Source organism: Centruroides vittatus, unplaced genomic scaffold (assembly GCF_030686945.1).
Source record: "Centruroides vittatus isolate TY-2023 unplaced genomic scaffold, ASM3068694v2 contig_628, whole genome shotgun sequence".
NCBI classification, from domain to species: domain Eukaryota; kingdom Metazoa; phylum Arthropoda; class Arachnida; order Scorpiones; family Buthidae; genus Centruroides; species Centruroides vittatus.
In genome coordinates this window covers 3528282-3548622 of record NW_027122385.1, presented here as the reverse complement: position 1 = coordinate 3548622, position 20341 = coordinate 3528282, and the positions used below count along the sequence as shown (strand labels likewise).

At 24.1% G+C, this 20341-nt stretch overlaps 1 protein-coding gene across 1 annotated transcript in view; it reads right to left on the bottom strand.

The window, feature by feature from the left end:
- Positions 1-14484, bottom strand: part of LOC136979563 (synaptogenesis protein syg-1-like) — a 292582-nt gene extending 278098 nt beyond the window's left edge. Inside the window, exon 1 of the mRNA XM_067275571.1 lies at positions 14344-14484. The gene's annotated coding sequence lies outside the window, so the exon portion shown is untranslated. The remainder of the gene's footprint in view (positions 1-14343) is intronic.
- Positions 14485-20341: the final 5857 nt, after the last annotated feature.

Here is a 20341-nt window from a genome sequence, read left to right as displayed (position 1 = left end):
TAACTAAAACATTTCATTATTTTATAATTATAGAATATTTATATATATATTTTATATCATATGAATAATGTCATCTTTAGTGAACGAATGTTTATACTTTTCCAACTGCTGTATATAGAAATTTTATTCCCTTAGAGTTTTCATTACATAAATGTTACTATCAAATTTCTACAGACTGACGTTATAAATCAAAATTTTTCAAAGAAAAAGAATTTCATAGGTAGCAAGAATTGAAAAATTCTGTGGTTTCTCGCATCAGAAAGTCGGAATAGTCTCTTTCGTGTAGTACAGGAAAGTTTTTCGCGTCAAATCCTGCTATAAATATGATTTTCAAAAGATGTGATTATCATAATTTAACATGATAATGGTTCTTTCAGAGTGATTTTAGATTATATTGCTAGATATTCGCTAAACTAGTAACTCGTATTCGCACCATTAAGAATTCTTCTCCTCGAAAAAAAAAGAAAAAACCATACTGTTTGAAGATAAATATTTTATTAAAAAATTCGTAGTTTTTCTTCTTTATTTATAAAATATTGTCTTTTTATGTTAATTATAAGTATAATGTCTTCTTATTTTTCAAATAAAATAAATTTTATAATGTAAATTGAGATAAAAATTCTTTAAAATTTGTTTTAATCATGAAAGTAACTATCATATATCATCTTGGAAAATGTACAAAATTTCGAATAGAATCTTTTACTTAAAGACATTTTGAAAGCTTAAACAAGTCAAGAATTAAATGAATTTTCTTAATCTTTAAATTATATCCAATTATATTACTTATATGTGAAGTGATCCAATTAAATAAAACGCAAAGATTTGTTGCATGTGCCATAACTAAATTGAAAGAAAGATTTATGGTGAAATGAGGAGATCGTCAATGTGTACCCTTAGGGAATATTCTTGCTAGCTTTTAATCGTTCTGAAGTTTGACAGTCTCTCATTCGCTAATACAAACCAGGGAATAGGCGAGCAATCTAATTACCTATGTTATTCAGTTGTTGACATTTTTGACAGTAAACGCCCTGTTAGTTAAAACATCAGTTTTCAACTTAATTTCCTACTTCAATTATTTTCTTAACCAATTTAATTCAAGTAGACACTTAACAGTATTAATTTTTAATTTAATTTTTATAATGTTTTCATATCATTTTAATAAAATATAGAAAAAAATGTTTTTAAATGACACATTATTCAGAAGTTACAAGATAATTAAAATATATATATATATATATATATATATATAAGAAACAATAAATTCTTTACAAGAATGACAAACAGATATTTATAACTGTGAAGAAATTAAAAGAAAAAATATGTAATGAAATCACAAGAATATATTTACAAGAGATTTACAGCAAAAATACAACAAATTATAAAGAAATTTAGAATAAAATTATAAGACTGCATTTACAAAAAATTATACAATACATGAAATGACATGTTCTATAAAAGTTATATAAGAAAAAATTTCTAAATCCATAGAGTATTTATAAGAAATTAAGATAAATTCTTGTTGTAAACATTTAAAACAAGTTTTATAATTTTTTATAAATTAATATATTAATTAAATTAATTGCAAAGAGTTTTTATATTTTAATAATATTAATAGAATAATTATTCATATAAAAATTTAAAAGATTACAGATTATAAATTTAAAGAATCCAATTCAAGAATTTAAGAATTTAGAATGTTTTTTTTTGTAGTAATTTCAACAATTATTATAAGAAATCATAATAAATAATAAATAAATTTTTCTGTAAAAAATATTTTTTTATTACTTAAAAAACTATACAATTACTTATGATAAATGAGCTCTATAAATATATCTTGGTTTATCATTCATATATAAATATTTTCGTAAGATAAAATAAGAATCAAGCTAGAAAAGTGTCAGCAAACTTAATGAATTAAGACTTAAATCGCCAATCTACTTTTTGAAAAGATATGCAGTTTTATCAAGAAACGAGACGTAGAAAAATTTTTATCTTTTCTTATGAATTATTGATTCATTAAAACCTCGTTAAGGAGAAATTTCTAACAGAACTATAGTAAACTTACTTTTAAAATTTTTGCTAAAGTTTTCTATCTGTAAAATTAGAAAGAAAAAAAAGAAGACGAATTCCAGATATAATGAAATTACTAAAATAAAATCTTTATAAATTACTCGTTGGTAATTTATATGCGAAACTGTCAAATTACATTGTACTTTTTGTACGGACTTAAGCTTTAATATAATTAATTATGTTATAAAGTTTTGATATTTAGATATATTTTAAAATAATTTATTTTCACAAATTATTGTATTTGAGTAAATGCTTCTTGTGCTTATTAATTCGATGAATTTGTGATATAATAAATGCGATTTTGTAAGTTAATTTAGCAGTATTTGACGACTCAACTTATAACAATTTTAATAAGAAAATATTATTTAAAACACTTTAAAACACATAAAGCATTTTTTAAAATAAAAATGCATGTAATTTTGAGAAAATGTAGTTTATTTTATATTAAATAATTATCTCAAATAATTATATGTTTGATTGAAAAATTGAAGAAATTTTTTAATATACTTTAAACTTTATATATTTTTAAATCTAAATTTAATTTAATTTTTTATTTTAAATTATTTTTTTTATAAAAGTCTTTTTATATTATAGAAAACATTCTTATATATCTCTATACATAAAAATATTATAAATTTTATTTAATTGTTTAAAGAATATCGATAAAATGCGATGTAAGCGTATGTGAAGTTCAAATATTGATTTAAAAAAAAGTTTTATTTTTTGTTTATTTATTTATATAAAAAGAAAGAAAAAGATTTTTAAATTATTTAGAAAATTCTACTTTAATTCTAATTACCTAATTTTTATCTTTTTACTTTTTTGCTTGTTCTTGTCAACGATACAAGTAGAATGGGTTCAATTATGGGATATCTTTACCACTAATTTAATCGTATTATCCTTTATAAACATTATATAGAAAGAGAGAAAGCTAATTCGAATTTTCTGTAAAATTTTCTCTCTTTTCGCACGAAAAATCTAAAAATACGCTTTCAAGCTACAAATTAATTAAGCTTGACAGAAATTACGGAAAATTTGCGTTTATATCAAACTATAAATTTACCGTAAAGCCTTTGAGATTTTTAATTATTTAAAAAGCTTTCTGAAGAATTTACAATTTTCTTAATTTAATTATATATTTACTAACACATGTCCTTCTCTTTTAAACTAATTTATTCGCCTGATATTATTATTATTATTTTGTTTCATTGAGATAATTTGATGTAATTATAAGAAAAATTGCCAAATCATGATATACAGCATATTTTTAATTTTGCAATATTTTAATATTCTATTTTAACACATTTATCACACTTTTAAAATAAAAATTTTTATATTTATAGAAATTAATTGAAATTTTTGATATTAAAATCAATTGTAGCGTATGATTATAATTGTTTCTAATTAATTAGAAATGGTATAATTACTACTTTTAACGTATTAATAATTGCTTTCTATTTTTAATTCGTTATAAATGGATAAAAATTATTTTCTCTAATTAATTGATTTATTTATTTATAAATTGTAAAATTGTGTAGTTTTTCTCTTAGTATAATTCTACTGTTTCTTGTAAAATAATATTAAAATTATATTGCTTTAATGAATGTATTTAAATAGAATATTGCTAACTAGGGCCTGAGAGAGAAGGAATACTAAGACGAATTTATACATCAGATACAGCTTACAGCTTTACGATTTCGCATATATTATTATTTGATAAGGCGAAAGATTCTCTTTTATATTATAATCTAGTTATAATATAAAAGAGGGGTTATGACAGGTCAGGTCTAAATTGAGCTCTAAATGAGGCTAAATCAGTCATACATATGGAACCTCAATGGAGTGAAGGGAATGGCAATTTTTCTACGGTTCCGGAGAAAACTTAGAAGCCCGTAGTATTTCCTATCATAAAATTAACGTTTATTATTATTTTTTTAACTAATGTTATTTTACTATCGGAAAATAACATTAGCAGTCTTAAAGGTTTTAAAGACTGCTTTCTATTAATAAAAAAAGTTTTACATATTTCACTTGTTCAAGAGTGACAAGATTGCTAAAGGATGTCCGCGAAAAGGCAAAACAAGCCCGCCTTATCCCCGGGCCCCACATGAGCTCTCGGCAGTCCTGGTCTTAAATCTCTTAGAAAATCATAAATATATACGAATAAAATTAATAAATCAAATAAAAACAAATTTTTTATCACTTATGAAACAAATTCTAATTATATCATTTTCACTCTTTTTTTTTTTTATAAAAGACTAAAGTTTAGAGCCATTTCTATGTCTGAGATCCTTGCAAATGGACTTGCTGCCCCCTTAGCTTATTTATTCACTTTATTCACTTAATCCGATGCTTTTTCTTGTTATCTTCTTAAGAATCTTCACATACCTTTTAATCCCTGCTGGCCTTTCTGGCCTTCTTTCTGACTCTGTTCTTTTTTTTTGGAATGTGCTATACTCATAAAATCAAATAAATTATAGTAAAATTACGTATATTATCTATATATAATTTGTTAGAAAATAAACTAACTGTACTCTTTTTTGACTACCTGCAAGGAGCCAAAAGATCAGTTATCATGTACAAAATTAGTGAAAAATATGATTGTGTTTACGTAAGACAGAAATTTGGTTTTTATAATAGTTTATAAAGACCAAATTTATTTCGGATATGAAATTATATATACAGGATGGCTCAATCCTGTATATACAATTTCGATAGTTTTTCGTCAAACCGACTGAGTGGGTTATTTTGAACATTACTATATTTAATCATAAATTTAACAAATACAACTTACTTATGTCCTTCTTATAAAAGATTTTTTTATTAAATTTATCATAAATAATTATTTTATACATACAAAATTTATAAAGTATATGACATGTATTCTTCAATATTTAAACCTTTAAAAAGTAGTTTTGAAAGCCGTTTAAACGTATATTATTAATTGAATTTTTATTATCTCTTGATTAAACAATTAACGAGAACAATATGGGATATAGGAAATTAAATTTAAAGTCTTAAATTAGTTTGAGTTTAATGTTGATAATGAATCAATATTAAAAGAGAATTTATTATTCATATATAACAATGTAAATTTAATGAAAGGTATGTATAACATCTCAATAGAACCTTAATTTATTACAATCTTTCTTACTTTATTAAATTATATTTATATTCATAAATTCATAACTATTTATTTTAACTAATTAAATGCAATAAAATATTTTAATTGAGAAATCTATATTATATATTAACAGAGAATAATTAATCTTAATAACATAACTAATATTTTTTAAAGTTTATTTTAAAAATTATAACCTAAATAACTAAAATTTTAATTCATTAATTTTCTGTAATATTAGAAATAATCCTATATACATAATTTTAATCATTTTTTTAGAAGTTATTACGTGTGTTAACTAAATTAATTATAAAAGATGAACTTAATTTATAACGAATTCATTTAGAAAGATATGACAGTAAAATAAAATATTTCTCGCGAATCAAGGAAAAGGTTGAAAGAAAATCCATAATAATAAGAAAAAATATGTCTCAATTCTCTTAAGATAATTCTCTTAAGACGAGAAATAATGTATTTATTTATGTAATTCATATGCAGATTATGATTACTAGTTACTTTTATATCTTAATTTTTGAAAAAAATTACCTTTTTAGTATTATTATATGGTGAAAAGTTAGAAATTTATTTCATTTTTACACTTTATTTACTATTATTCAGCATTTATAATATATTAACCCTTATTATCTATTATTAATTCGTTAGAAAAGAATGTTATTTTGCATTTTTTTTAATTATATTTTCTATGGATAATTCAGAAATAGATAAAATTCAGACTCTAACTGGTTAAAAAGTTCATTTAGAATTTTTAAGAAATAAGACTTGGAAAACAGGAAAGGACTAATTTAGAATTCTTTAAGTACTTAAGAATTAAAGAATTAAGGACTTCATAGATATTCTTGGTTTCTGTTCTTTGATTATTTAATTCTTAAGTATTTCTTAATTTCTTTAATTCTTAAATATTTCTTCATTTTTTTGATTTTGTAAGGAATGTAAATCAGGGATTCCTACTTCTTAAAGACTCCTTAATAACATTCATTACAGAAAAAATGAAAAGTATTCCTTCACAAACAATTATTACAATTTTAGTTATTTTATTTTCATAAAAAATTTTAAATAAAACTCTTTACAAATAACAAGTGTATCAATTTTATTAATATATATCACTTTAAATTATGAACAATTATAAGTTACTTATGACAATTATAAATCTATAATTTCAACAATTTTTCTATAATAATTTAATAAAGATAAAGCAAATTAATTTACTAAGTACTTCAAATTATTTTACTTTTTAAACATGTAAAATTTATCCAGAACAAATTCTTATTTTCTCTTTATAAATTATTCGTATTTAAACAAATAAAATTTGAATGTTGACAGAAGATTATTTTCTTTTTATTAAAAAATTCTATTAAAAGAATTATTTAATAATAAATTTTAACTAAAAATACATTTAACAGAAAATTAAATTTTTATTTTTTATTATTTTTCTCCAAAGTGTATTAAAAAGAAAAATTAATAATAACAAAATATTTATTTGAAAGATTAAATATCTTTTAGAATATTCTTTAATAAGTAAAGAATTTGTTAATACAAAATGAAATTCTAAGCAAAATTCACACCGAATAACAACAGATGTGCATAACTATATAATGTAACCACGCATGTGGAAGATCTTAGCTTTGAAGCACAATTAATGTAGAATGCTATCTAATGACCAATATTATATTTATCTTTTACTTTATATTTTTATTTCAATATTTTAAAATTACATTTTAATACATTCTATATTTAGATTTACAGTCAATTATAAAAATATCTATAATTGTTAATTTTTTCAATAAATTTAGCGATTTACTCAATGTTTTTTTAAAGAAAATTCATTTAATGGTTATCAAGTGTGTTCATATTTTGATTATTTTTAAAATAAATAGTTATATTTAATTTAATGTCTTGAAAACTATAAAAACTTTAATTTGGAGAGTATAAAGCATTATTCTATACGAAAAAAAAATAGTTGTGGAGTGTAACTGATTAACGACATAATTTAGAAATTATGAATTAGTTTATATATACTTTTATTATTTCCATGTAATTAGCTTTTTATAGTCTTGTAGAGTTTAAAATATTTAATATAGAACGTATTTTATGTTATTTTATATACAAAATATTGTAAAAACATTAAGAAAGTGTGACTAAATAGTAAAATTTTATTATTATTATTTTTTTAAAGAAATCTAAATATATATCTTGATTGTTTCTAAATAATTAGACTATTTAAATTACTAATGCTATTTAATTTATAAAAATTAAAAAATATATATTTTTGATAAAATTTAGTATAATTCTTACAGGTAAAAAATTTTAAAAAATATAAGAAAGAGGTAAAGTTAAACAATACTCTTTTTAAGACTCTTTCTAAAAAATGTAAGCTCTGTTTAAAATTTTACAAATTAATAAACTGTAATTCTGAATAAATATGTCGTTATTTTATACAGGAAACTTCTATGTATAAAAATGGAAGTGTAATTAAAGAATGACAGTTTGAAAAACAGTAAATAACAAGAATAGAAGAAAAATGTCTATACACATATATCCGATTATTATGCAAATTGATCGGTTTAAATTGTCTTCTAAAGTCAACGAAGCATTTCCTATCAACATCGAATCAGTAAATTGTTAGATCCACGCTATATAACCAAAGCGGCCAACCAAGCCCGGAAGTACACAGAATCCAAGTATCGATTTGCTGTGCTAGAGACCGCAAATGTCCGGCGGCGTGCAAACAAAAATTGAAAATTGGAAAGGAAGTCAGTTGGCTCGACCACCCCGCGGCCACTGATGGGAAAATAGACGACTGATGATAAAAAGATCTCCAAAACGATTCTAGCTAACAACACTCCCCGTCCGAGATAACTTTGCTGCGGAAATTCTTAAAATATTTTATGCTTAGCCGAGATTTTATATAGTTTAAGCAAAGTTTTAAGCCAAAAAAACTATTTTTATTTAAATCCACTTTTACCTTTCCATAAAATAAGCTTTGAATAAAGGATTTTTAGGGTATTTTTTGTTTTTGTTTCTGGAAATTTGGCTTTAGATAAATTCGTATGCTTAATGTTTTTATATGACCTTTACTTGTAAATTATTTTCAGGATGAATTTTGTAAAAAACTTTAAGATTATTTTTTTATTACTTCGTAAAATTCTTTTATTTAACTTCCTGTATAAATTTTACAAAGTTTGAGTACATTTTTATCTTACAAAATCGCTTCCAACACGCTTGCATATTTATAAAATTAAGATCGTTTTTGATTAATATTTTAACGTTTTAGTAATTATGTTTTAAAAATATAGTTTAGATTTATTTATTAAACGTTTCGAACAATTAAATATAAAATAAAAAAACGCAACATTTGTAATATTTAACGAAGCGCACGAGCAATTTTTATTTGCAAATTTATCAATTTTTTTTGTTGTGCTCGATACAGTGTTGGTTGATGAAAATCAAAATCTGACATTATTCATTTACTAGAAATCCAAATATCCGTGTTATTAATACAGTGAAAAGACGATAGAGAAATTACTCGACTTAACCAGAAAAAAAGGGGAGAAATAGTTTTAAGAGCATCATTGGCTGTTTATTTGCAATTCGCTTCCATTATGCAAACAACTGATCCGTCTACGCCATATGGCACTTACGTCTTCTCTCATACCCAGCAATTTTCACTTCCAAGGGTCGTGACTGGCTTGCATACAAAAATACAAAAATATTGATTCGGTAAGTCTTTCTGATCCTTTCTGTATTTCACTTTCGGGGACCTGGAGAAAAATGGAGGGAGATAGAATGGATTCTCTAAGGAATAAATCCACTTCAGAAAGCTGTGTGAGAAACTTTTTGTATATATACATACATATATATATAAAAGCAAGAAGCTAGTTTCTAAAATTCCTTCTTAGTATCAGATAGTATTAGATTCAATCGGAAGGTCAAAACAACGTTTTCTTCACTGTTTGAATTCACTGGATTTCTATTTTAACATTTGTCGCTCGGCTGTTTATAAATTTCTAATCGGATCAAAGATAAATCTTTATAGATAAATTCTAACACCGAGCATTCTCGATTCAAAACTTTATCATGATGGCGTATAAGTTGGAGTTCTTAAACTAAGAAAAGGAGAAAAATATATATACGTATGTATATTTTGATTCTTTCTAAATAATTAGATTTTACTTGATGTCTTGCAGGCTCCATAAATTGAATTAAATGTTAAGACAATGTTTCTTCCGAAAATATTATAAACATACAGAAGTTATGATGGTTCCAAGTAATTTTCTTCTTATAATTTTATAAATTACAAGAAGAAAATCAGATTTAAAAAGTTGTTTTTATATATATTTTTTTAAATTCGAAAATTTTACGTAATTTGTTTTTCAAAGTAATTAAAGATGTTAAAAATTTGTATCATCGAGTTTTTGAATTGTTTGTGTATTATTTTGCACCTGTCTTAGTTTATATAAATTATGAAAAAAAGGAAAACAAAAAGGTAGACTCAGCTTAAATTCGTTAGAATTTGAGGAAAAACAATCGGAGATCACATTAGTGAGGTAGCTTAAAAGCTGACTTGTCTGTTTTAAGATGTAAATTTAATTTTAGTACAGCACGCTAGCGAATAAGTTTCGAAGACTAATCTATGCTATGATGGCTGTCTAACAAGATAAACAAATTTTGCTGTTTAAAACGGAAAAACTAATTCATCTACGGAATTATTTAACAATGAATATATTAAATTATTCTCTCTTTTAGATACTTAGTTAAGATATACAATATACATCATTATATTCCTACCACTACACTATAAGAAATACAATTAATCAATCGGTTTCGAAGATTAGATTAATTCCAATAATTATTCAGAAATTAGTATAAATTAATAAATTTTTTCGTTTCTTTATAAAGTGTTTTAAAAATTAAATTATAACATTTTTATTGTCATTGTAAAACTACAATAACTGAAATTTAATAATTTATTAAAGATTTAGCGTTAAATTTATAAAGAAAGGTCTAATTAATTTGAACTTAACAATAAAATATAACAAACCTGTTCAAAAATTTAAAATAAAATTTATCCATAACTTCTTTAATATTTATGTTATTTTAAGGCACTCTATACTACATTTTTAATTCCAAAAATCGTATTTTAAAAAATTGTTTTCCGAATATAAACATTAAAAAGTCTTTATTCTAATTTGTAAATAATAGATATTCCATATTAAATCTTAGTCTTGAATTATTCAATAGTTTCACTTGAATAATTGAGTTCAATGCTCTCAGTTGAGTAGTTTAATCTAGTCGGAAATAATAAAATTTTAAAATTAAAATATATCTTTTTTAAATATTATAATTAATTTTAATACAAAATAATGACTTTTTATTTATATATTATTTAAATATTATAGTTGCAACGTAGTCGATAATTTAAATTTTAATTATTTGTGCTCTATGTTTGACGATGGAAGAATGTTCTAACTTATAAATTTTTCTTTATAGATCAGTAATTATTTAAATTTTTCTAACTTAATATTAACTCTGTGAAGTATCAATAACAACCAGGAAGTTGAAGGAAGCATTATAAATATTTAAAATAATTCATTAAGATCATTTTACTAATTATCTGTAATATTTATAACAGCTAATCATAAAGTAAAACAATTCTAAACTTATGTTAATGAATTATTTTATAGTCTTTTGATAAACAAATAGTAAATATGTAGAAGTATCATCTTAAAATGTATAATTATATGTTTTTCTAAATATATTATGCGTTAAAACAGATTTTTAAAATTTATTTACGAGTTTATAATAGTAAAATTCATCTGTAATTATTATAAATATATATTTTAATACTATACAATACAAAAATATTAAAGTATTCGATGATAGAATATTATTTGTTATCTTTCTGCATTATTGAATAAGTGTTTCAAGTTTTATGACACGATTTGTGAGATAAGAAATAATTTAGATGTAACGTCTAACGTACTAAATAATGTTTAATATAAATCTTAAAAGCATATAAAATTTTTAAATACTTTAATATTATATTTTATATAAAACACTTCAAGTTTTATAGTGTATTTACTTACAATGCGCATACAAATGTAAATTAAATTTTATAAAATATCGATTTTATAATTTATTTATATTTTTAATTTTTACAAGGGATTTATCATGTTATAGACTGTAGATGAGTATAACATTTGCTGTTTTATAATTTATATAATTTTTGAAGACATTTTTAATATTTTCATAAAAATATATTTAAAAATGATAGCTACATATTAAGTGAAAATTCCTGAATTTTGTCGATATTCACTCGAGTCAAACACCCTTTACTTCAACAGGAAAAAAGTATCGATGGGCGTATCCTGCAGCAGAAACGTTGTCCTATTGTGTCACTGACGTCCTGCTCTAATAATTTACTATCTATCTCCTAATAACTGTGGTAATACTTCTTATGTCCACCGTCTATTGTTGTGATGCAGTAGCGACTGTCCATAGTTTTTCTCTTCAGTGCTTTAGTCGCTTAGGTAGGAGTGCATCATCGTAGCCAAGTAAGACGGTGTGCTGGACACTGATAACGTACAACGACTCGTCTTTCGTTGAAACTCCTTTTCTTTCGTTGTGTCGACGGTGGTTGCAGTTCTGTATAGGACTATCGTTGGACAGTATTGAAGAATGTGGTAGCTAGATTACCGACATTCGACTTGATATTTCTAATATAGAAGAATGAGATTGAAAATAACCATCCACACATAATTATTTGTAATAGGGTCAAAAAATTGATTTTTTGTCCTCTAAATAAACTAAGTATATAAACGACGGACTTTTTGGCCAAGAATTAAAATAAGGTAGAAGCGCTACTAGTCTTTACTTTTATATGTTTAATGTTTATATTTATATATATAATAAAGATTTAATGGTTATATTGAATTATCTTCGACTATCGAAACATTTATGTCATTATATTTGAGAAAAATTCTAAATGTGCTATTGGAAAATCGTTAGCGAGTTTCTCCATTTACGAGATAAATAGCAGAAACAAAATCGTTTAAAGAATGAAGGAATTTTAAAGCTTTCTTTACTAAAAGCCCGTATCGAATGTTCTCATAAAATTTGATCACTTTGATACTTTTGTAATGCCATTTAATACGAACCAATCAAGCCAAAGCTCCATATACAGAATGATAATTTTAACTAAACGAAATTTTTATTTAAATGATTAATAAGTACTAAAAATAATTTTTTATTATTAATAACATTTATGTTAATAAACAAGATAATATTAAATGCACAATGAGATAAAGAAACCATTAAAGAACCATTAGAAAACAAGGAAAATTTGGAGAACCGTTGGGAAAACGTTGAAGAATAGACAGTATTGAAAAACAGTAGGAAACGAAGAATCATTGGAGGATCGTTGGAAAATAAAGAAATATTTGAGAATCAGTGGAACTCATTGAAGAATGAGAATTACTGAAGAAACACTGAGAAACCGAAGCTATTAGAGAACCAAGGATTATTGAAGTACGATTGGTGTATAGGGACCATTGAAGAACCATTGAAGGCCCAAAAATCCTTTAGAAAACTATTGAAGAACCGTGGAACATTAAACAAGAAAATAAATGAACAACATTTATTTTGAATTTTCATTAACGTAATTGATTTTCTTACCAGTTTAATTTTATAATTAAAAAAGTAATTTCTGTAATTTCTATTATTTAAATTACTTTTTAAGAAAATTTATAAATTAGTTATATAAAAATTAATTAAATTCATGATATATTTAATATCCAGACTTATCTGGACAGTTAATTAAAATGCAAATGGTTATTCAATCACGATTGTATATATATATAAACAAACTCATTTCACCAGAAACTTTTAGTATCCGTTAAAGGATGTGGATAAAAACATGATCAGAGAATATCGGTCACAAGAGATTTTAAAGTCTTTCGTCATTAACGAGTTGGGTTTTTATTGACAGAAGAAGCAGCTGGAGTGCAACAGCTCACTGTTACTCTTCCGAGTTAACGCTGAAATTACCGCCCGAGAGAAATGGTATTTTTATTGAACAATGTTAACACTATACATTTTTTCTAGTGCATTTTTACCATGAAAATCATCTTTAAAACTATACATTTCATTATATAACTTTTAAAAGGTTATATTCTAATTCATGTATGTGTTCTTTCATCAACGTTATTCTCAAGAATGAGGGATTAATGTCAGCAGCATCCTTAACATGCTTTCTTCAAAAAGCACTAAACTTATCAATAATATCGAACTTCTTATGTGAGTTACTAAAAGAATTTTGCTTGAACAATTTAAAAAATAGTAAAAAAAATTGTTTAAAATTTTATAAAATTATAATAATCTTTACGATAAAGATAGACAAAGCTTTACATCTTTAGCAAATTTAATTGGAAATTTTATGACTTAACGCAAATGGATGTATTAGCTGCTCGACAGAATATATTCTTTTTTTATTATAAATGATAGAAAAAAGTATCTCCTAATCCCAAAACACTTTGTAATTCATCAAATCATTTTTTTTTCTTCAACAAAATTACTAAGTTCTAAAGAAGTGATTAAAATGCTTTCTAGACAACTATTAATTAGTATTTATCGATAATGCGTAAGTCAGATATTTCAACTCGATAAAATAAAAAGTAGAAGAGTGGATTCTATTTTCAACGACAGCTTAAGAATCCAATCCATTCTCCTAATTGTTTGAAACTTATGTGAATTGCTTTGCACAGCAGATTTAAAAGTTTTACGATATCTCATTAGATTTATTATTTGTTAAATTTAATTTTTGAAAGTGTTTTTCTTTCATTTAAACAAATAAATAGTGTTTTCCTTTTCTTTTTTTCTTTATTCGTTTGCTTTGATTCCTGCCAAAGGATGAGCTGTAAATTTTCATCTTACCACTCGCTCTCAAAAAAAGAGGACAACAATGTCTTCAATCTATTTTATGTTTCCGTTTAGTTAACCGTGCTTGAATTATTAAGTAACTCTATTAGAAAGAAGTAAGAGGAATTGTATCGAAACCATCGATCTCATTGCAAAAACACCGAAAATAAAACTGTATCTTAGTCCAATAAGGGGATAGAAAGATTTAACAGACTTACCTTATTAATTGTTACGTGGTATAGATGTATTTTATCAATAGATGTGGATCGTCAGTTTGGTTATTTGTAGACACGAGGGATAGGCTGAAGAAAGGATGTTTTTCCTGACTGTGTAGCACGAGTCTCCTACATCAGCCCACTTCTGTTGGTTGCCTGTGATTCTGGTCGATGCATGAACGCCGTCTAGCGAGAATCCTCTATTTCTACCCACCTCCCGTTTGTCTCTCCTAAATTTTAATCGTTCAGAAAATGATTTTTCTTAAGCTCTTATATAAATTAAACTAAAATAATGCTATCTAAATCTTCTATTTATATCATAAATTGATAGATAATTGTAAAATATATTAAATAATTTATTGCAGAAGTTTTCTTCTGTTAATAATTAATTAATAAGTATATATTTATAAGGAGTTCAATAATAATAATCATTTTGTGATATCAATAAGACGAAATGCCACCAATACTATTAAGAGATATTAGACATAGGTCTATAGCTTCATAATGACGAATCGATGATACAACAACTGGATAGGTTTATGCACAGTATAAATATATATAGAATGTACACAAGAAGATATTTCCTTAGTATCCATAAATATAGCCAAGTTATATAGAATTTCATGTATATAATGCATACATTTTATTACAATTTTCCATTTAGTTATTAGAGGAGGAGTACAAGTTGACATATTTGTATGTCCAATATAGTTATTAAAATAAATCGACATAATAGAAGTAAAAACAAATAACTATCAGATAAAGCTTGAAAAACATTTATTTTTGTCTCACTACATGAAACAAACAGCAGGAAAACTTTAGCCGAAACAATTGGTCACATAAGATACTTTCCGTTTGCAATTTCACTTGATGCAAGGCATCGATTGACCAGCACTCGCATCGTCCTTCTATTTGTCCTAATGGTACTACATTTCTACCGAACGAAGTACTTGACGTGAGTAATGTCCATGTCTGAAATTCACTTTCCTTCCAATGCCCTTAATATGGCTCCTTTATAAGAGTACCTTCTTTTATTAACAATTATTAGTTGTCAACATGTCTAAACTATGATACCTAAAAGTAATAACTTTATAAGTGTTTGTTTTTCGATAAAATCTATAAAGAGTTTGTTAAAATATATAAATTTTCATCTCTAAATGTAGTAATTACATTAAAAAAATTGTAATTTGTTCTTGTGAAAGCGTATAGTTCTTTCTTTATCTCGAATATGTGTAGTTCCTGAATAGAAATGTCGCAGATACTCCTGTATTAAGCACACTTTAAACGTCTTTCTTAGGCAGAAATTATAGCAAATTGAATAAAATTAATATGAAATTTTTATATTAAATATTCTTCTTAGTATTTACATTTTTTAATATGTCTAATTTTATTACTTTTTCGTCTTCATCTTCGAGTATACGTTACTAACAAAGCAAGAATAATGAATAAAGTTAAATTTAATATATTTTATTAAATGTGATTAGTAGGTTGACTTACAAATAATTCTAATACTGGAATATATGATAAATGTCTTAACATTAAATGATATAAGATATAATTATATTTATACTATGCATATTTTTCAACAAAATTAAAATTTCTTATAAACAGAATTAAAATAAATAAGCCTAATTCATTAAATACTTAAAGTTGATCGTTAATTTAATTTAAAAAATAGTTTTAAGTTATAAATATATTAATAAATCCAATTCAAAATTTTACACAACAAATGTATTAAAAATTCCTAATTAATTTGTACAAAAATATATACTTAAACGAATAAAAATTCGTTTTATATAAATATAAAATAAATATTTTAAACGACATAATATAAAAATAAAGAGAAATTTTAACAAATAATAGGCGAAGTAACGATGTTTAAGCATTTAAAGTATCGCATATATCAATTTTATAAATATTGTATAGATACAAATAACAAGTTATAATTGAGGAAATCTATAATTGGATCACGAATTTCATTTCTCTAGCAAAAATATAGACAGAGAGATACATTGGATGACTGTTTGTTATATCACATTGAAGTAGTTGAGACAATTTGAAACACTCAACTCGCACGCAATATTCTCATTAACCATTAACATTGAACTGAATCGTGAACAAGACACCGATTATCAACTAAAACAAGAATGCTCTGTTTGATCGATATGTTTATGCGAATTCAATGAATGATTACCATATGAACAGGTACTCAGATTTAATTATTGTTTTAATGAGCTTAACGCAATTCTTCCTTTCTTAAATACAATATATCGAGAATGAATTTCCAACAAAATTTCCATGGATAATTATATGTAATATTCTCATATTAAAGGAAGAAGATAATAACTATCGTTTTTCTAATAATGAAATTCCATTATCATTATCGATTTAAGCAAAGGGTTGTTAAAATGGTGATAATTTACTCGATATAAACGAGGTAATTAGCCTTATTTTAACAAGTCGTCGTTGTGTTTGGATTAGATGGATTATATAGAATAATACATTGTTACTCTGAATTATCCGAATAAAGAATGATTCCAATAGTTCGTCGTAAAGTTGTTATCTGAATAATACAACAGGAGGTTGTTCTTCTTGGATATCCAGATAATTCATTAGCTTCTCCTTATTATGGATAAGCTAGCTAAGCTGATAGTTTGCTGTAAGTCTGGATTATTTATAAATTCCAATAATTTATTAAAATGCTGGATTATCTTGGTTATCAGACAGGAAATCGTAACGTTATCTAAGTAATCCAACAGATCAATGTCATTATGAATCGAATGGATTAAGCCAAATTCCCTTGAATACAGGACTGTTTAGAAAATCCATGTTATTATAATTTTTGATTATCTAAACAATCTCATCGATAACGAATAATAATTCCGGATCGTCTGGATAATCCGATATAAAATTAGAATTCTAGATTATCTGGTTATTCAATAGCTCCTCGTAATCTTGGATTAGTCGGATAATTAAGCAGCTTGGATTGTTTGGATAATCCGATAGCAAATCGCAATTTTAGAATATTTGGAAAATATAGAATAATCCATTCGCAGAAAAATAATATTATTTTTATTATTATTTCAAAAATATAAGAAAATTAGAAAGTAAATACTTAAAAGGTTAGAGAGAATCATTTCTTTCATAAGTTAAATACTCTTAAGAATTTAACATCCGTTCTATTCATTCATTACAAAAATTAAAGGATAATTTCCGAGATCAATTATACTTTAAGAAATTTATTCATTAAATAATTTTTTAAACTTTCATCCGAGACGACGGTATTAAAAGAGAAGAAACCGCTTACTAATTAATCTGATAATTAACAACACAAATACAAAAAAGAAGCATTTTATAAAGGGTATCCATTTACTATCTACAAAATAACGCTTTTAAGATTACTATAAATTTTTATATTGCTATTGTTATTATTAGATGCATATATAATAAGTTATTTAGATTTTGTCAGTTTAATGATGAAAAAGCAAGAGTTTGAGCCTTTTCTAGTGTGAATGACTGTGAATAATTTAACTGCGTCTTCAGGTAATTACGGACAATTTAGAGCATAGAAGTCACTAATTATCGCCGTCTGTGATGTTGAACTTCTATACTGTTAGAGTCCTCTGCTAATCGATTTATTCCCGCTATTTGAACGACCTTTTCTTTTAAAAATCTAAAACTTCTAGAATGATAATTATAGTCTGAAAACATTGGAGTAAATAGCGCGGATGACTTAGGTTAATTTCTGTAATATGAGAACAGAAAAATTTCTAAAGGTTAAAGCTACATTTTTCATCTTACTTATTAATTAAAATTTACGTAATTAATTATATTTTATGCGAGAAAAAATCATTTTTAAGCAATTAATATGGAAATAAAATTGCATTTAGTAATGTGATATATATCACATTAATATATATTTATTTATTTATATAGCGTTGAAAGTTTTATAAAGATGATAATATAAATCTAAATGAAAAATATAAAAAAAATCTTACTTATTGATTGAAAAAATAAAAAGTTTCGTTTAATACAAAATTATATTTTATTCACTACGATAGCAGTGTTAATGAATGGATGCAAATGATGAGACTGTATAAATATTTATTTCATATACATCGAGTCATTGGATCGATTTTATAAACAGATTTTTTAGCGATTCTCATAGTAAAGTAAAGCATTAATTATTAATTGTTTGCTTCGAAATGTGCTCGAATTATTTCGAACAAATTAACTCCTGAAATAATATAAGTTTCTCTAAAATATTTCTTTAAAAGAATTCATTAATGAAATTAATTTTAAAGATGTAATATGTTTTATTCTTAAAATGTATAGGTATTTTATAATGAAATAAAAATTGTCAGATGCTTAAATTAAATTATAATGAAATATTTTTAAATTTACTTTTTTTATTATGTAATTTTATTATTTATTATTCAGTAAAGTAAAATAATTAGTTTTTCTTTTGAAGATAATGTAAATTTTAATTTTCTTACTTATGATTTAATAATTGTTACTTTATGTATTTTTAATATATTTTAAATACATCTAAAGAGAAAATAAAGTATAATTTAATTATAATTTTATTTTAAACTGTTTTTTCCTTAGTTTTTACTAAATTTATTTCTAAACACCGCAAGTATTTAATGATTACTTAAAATATTTATCGATATATTTTAAAAAAAATTAAAATCCTGTCAATAGTTTTATTTATGAATATTTCAAAAAATGCGATTAATTTATTAATAAAACATAAGTTTCCATTTAAAAATCCATTCTACTCTTATGAACTTAACCACGACACAATCTCACAAAAACCAATTTACTAAAATGGTGCTGTGAAAAATGATCCACACGATCATGACTGTGGATAAACACACCATTAAAATGATTTAGGAATATATATCTCGTCCAATATTACATAGAATATATGTACTATTAATTACATAGATAACGTTTATATTTTTATTTATTTTTTTTAAGTTTAAAAATAAAATAAAAAAAATCTACACTTGATTTTAAATCAAGTTTTCATAAAGCAATAGTTTCGAGTAAATACAATTTAAACATAATTCCATCGAGACTAAAAAAGTTTCAGTTTCGGATTCAAAAAATAAAGTAATGCTTCTATGAAATTCTGAATATTGTATATAGTGCAGAAGGATTTGCTATATCTCTAACTTATTTTAGTTGAATGTAGTAAAGTCAAATCTGCTCGAGGGGACGACTTGATCTCGGAATGTTGAAAATATAGAAGAGAAATAGTCTGATAGAAGCAGTTATTACTTAATAAAATCTATATTACGTAAATATATTGATTAAATATTTAAAAATATACGCTTAAAATGCTCTAGTTCATTAATTTTAATAAAGTGTTTTAATTTATAATGAAGTGATGAGTAAATGTAAAAATGTATTCTTTTAGTACGGTTTGAAAATTAAATCTAATAATTTATTAAAAGCTATTAAAAATTAAAAATAAACGTCATAATAAAATTTTTTAGAAGTTAGACAAATGGCTTGCTGGTACAGCTTTCCTGAGAAAATTTAAGCTATCATTATGATAGAAAGCAAACTTTATAAGGATAATTAGGAGTTTTTCAAACTATAATTTTATTTATTTTATAATTATTTTATAGTGTCTTATCTATGGCATTGATATATAGAATGATTTTAATATTACAGATAAATGAGAACAAATTTATCCCAGTAATATCATTTAATACATAAACTGCAATAATTTATGACCAAACTATAGAATTGACGTTGGGAAAATGGAGCTATGGTTGTAAATGAATATAATATACAAACTGACTGATTGTTCAAATCTAAGTGATTGAACAGAATACATTCCATAAAGATATTGTAAATAAATGTTAATTTGTTAACATTATAAAAGTATTATATGTGTATGCACGATATAAGAGCTCATTATGTAAAATCTAGAAATACCTAAACTAGTTAGATAGATCAGATGCCATCAATAGATGAATATTCTCCC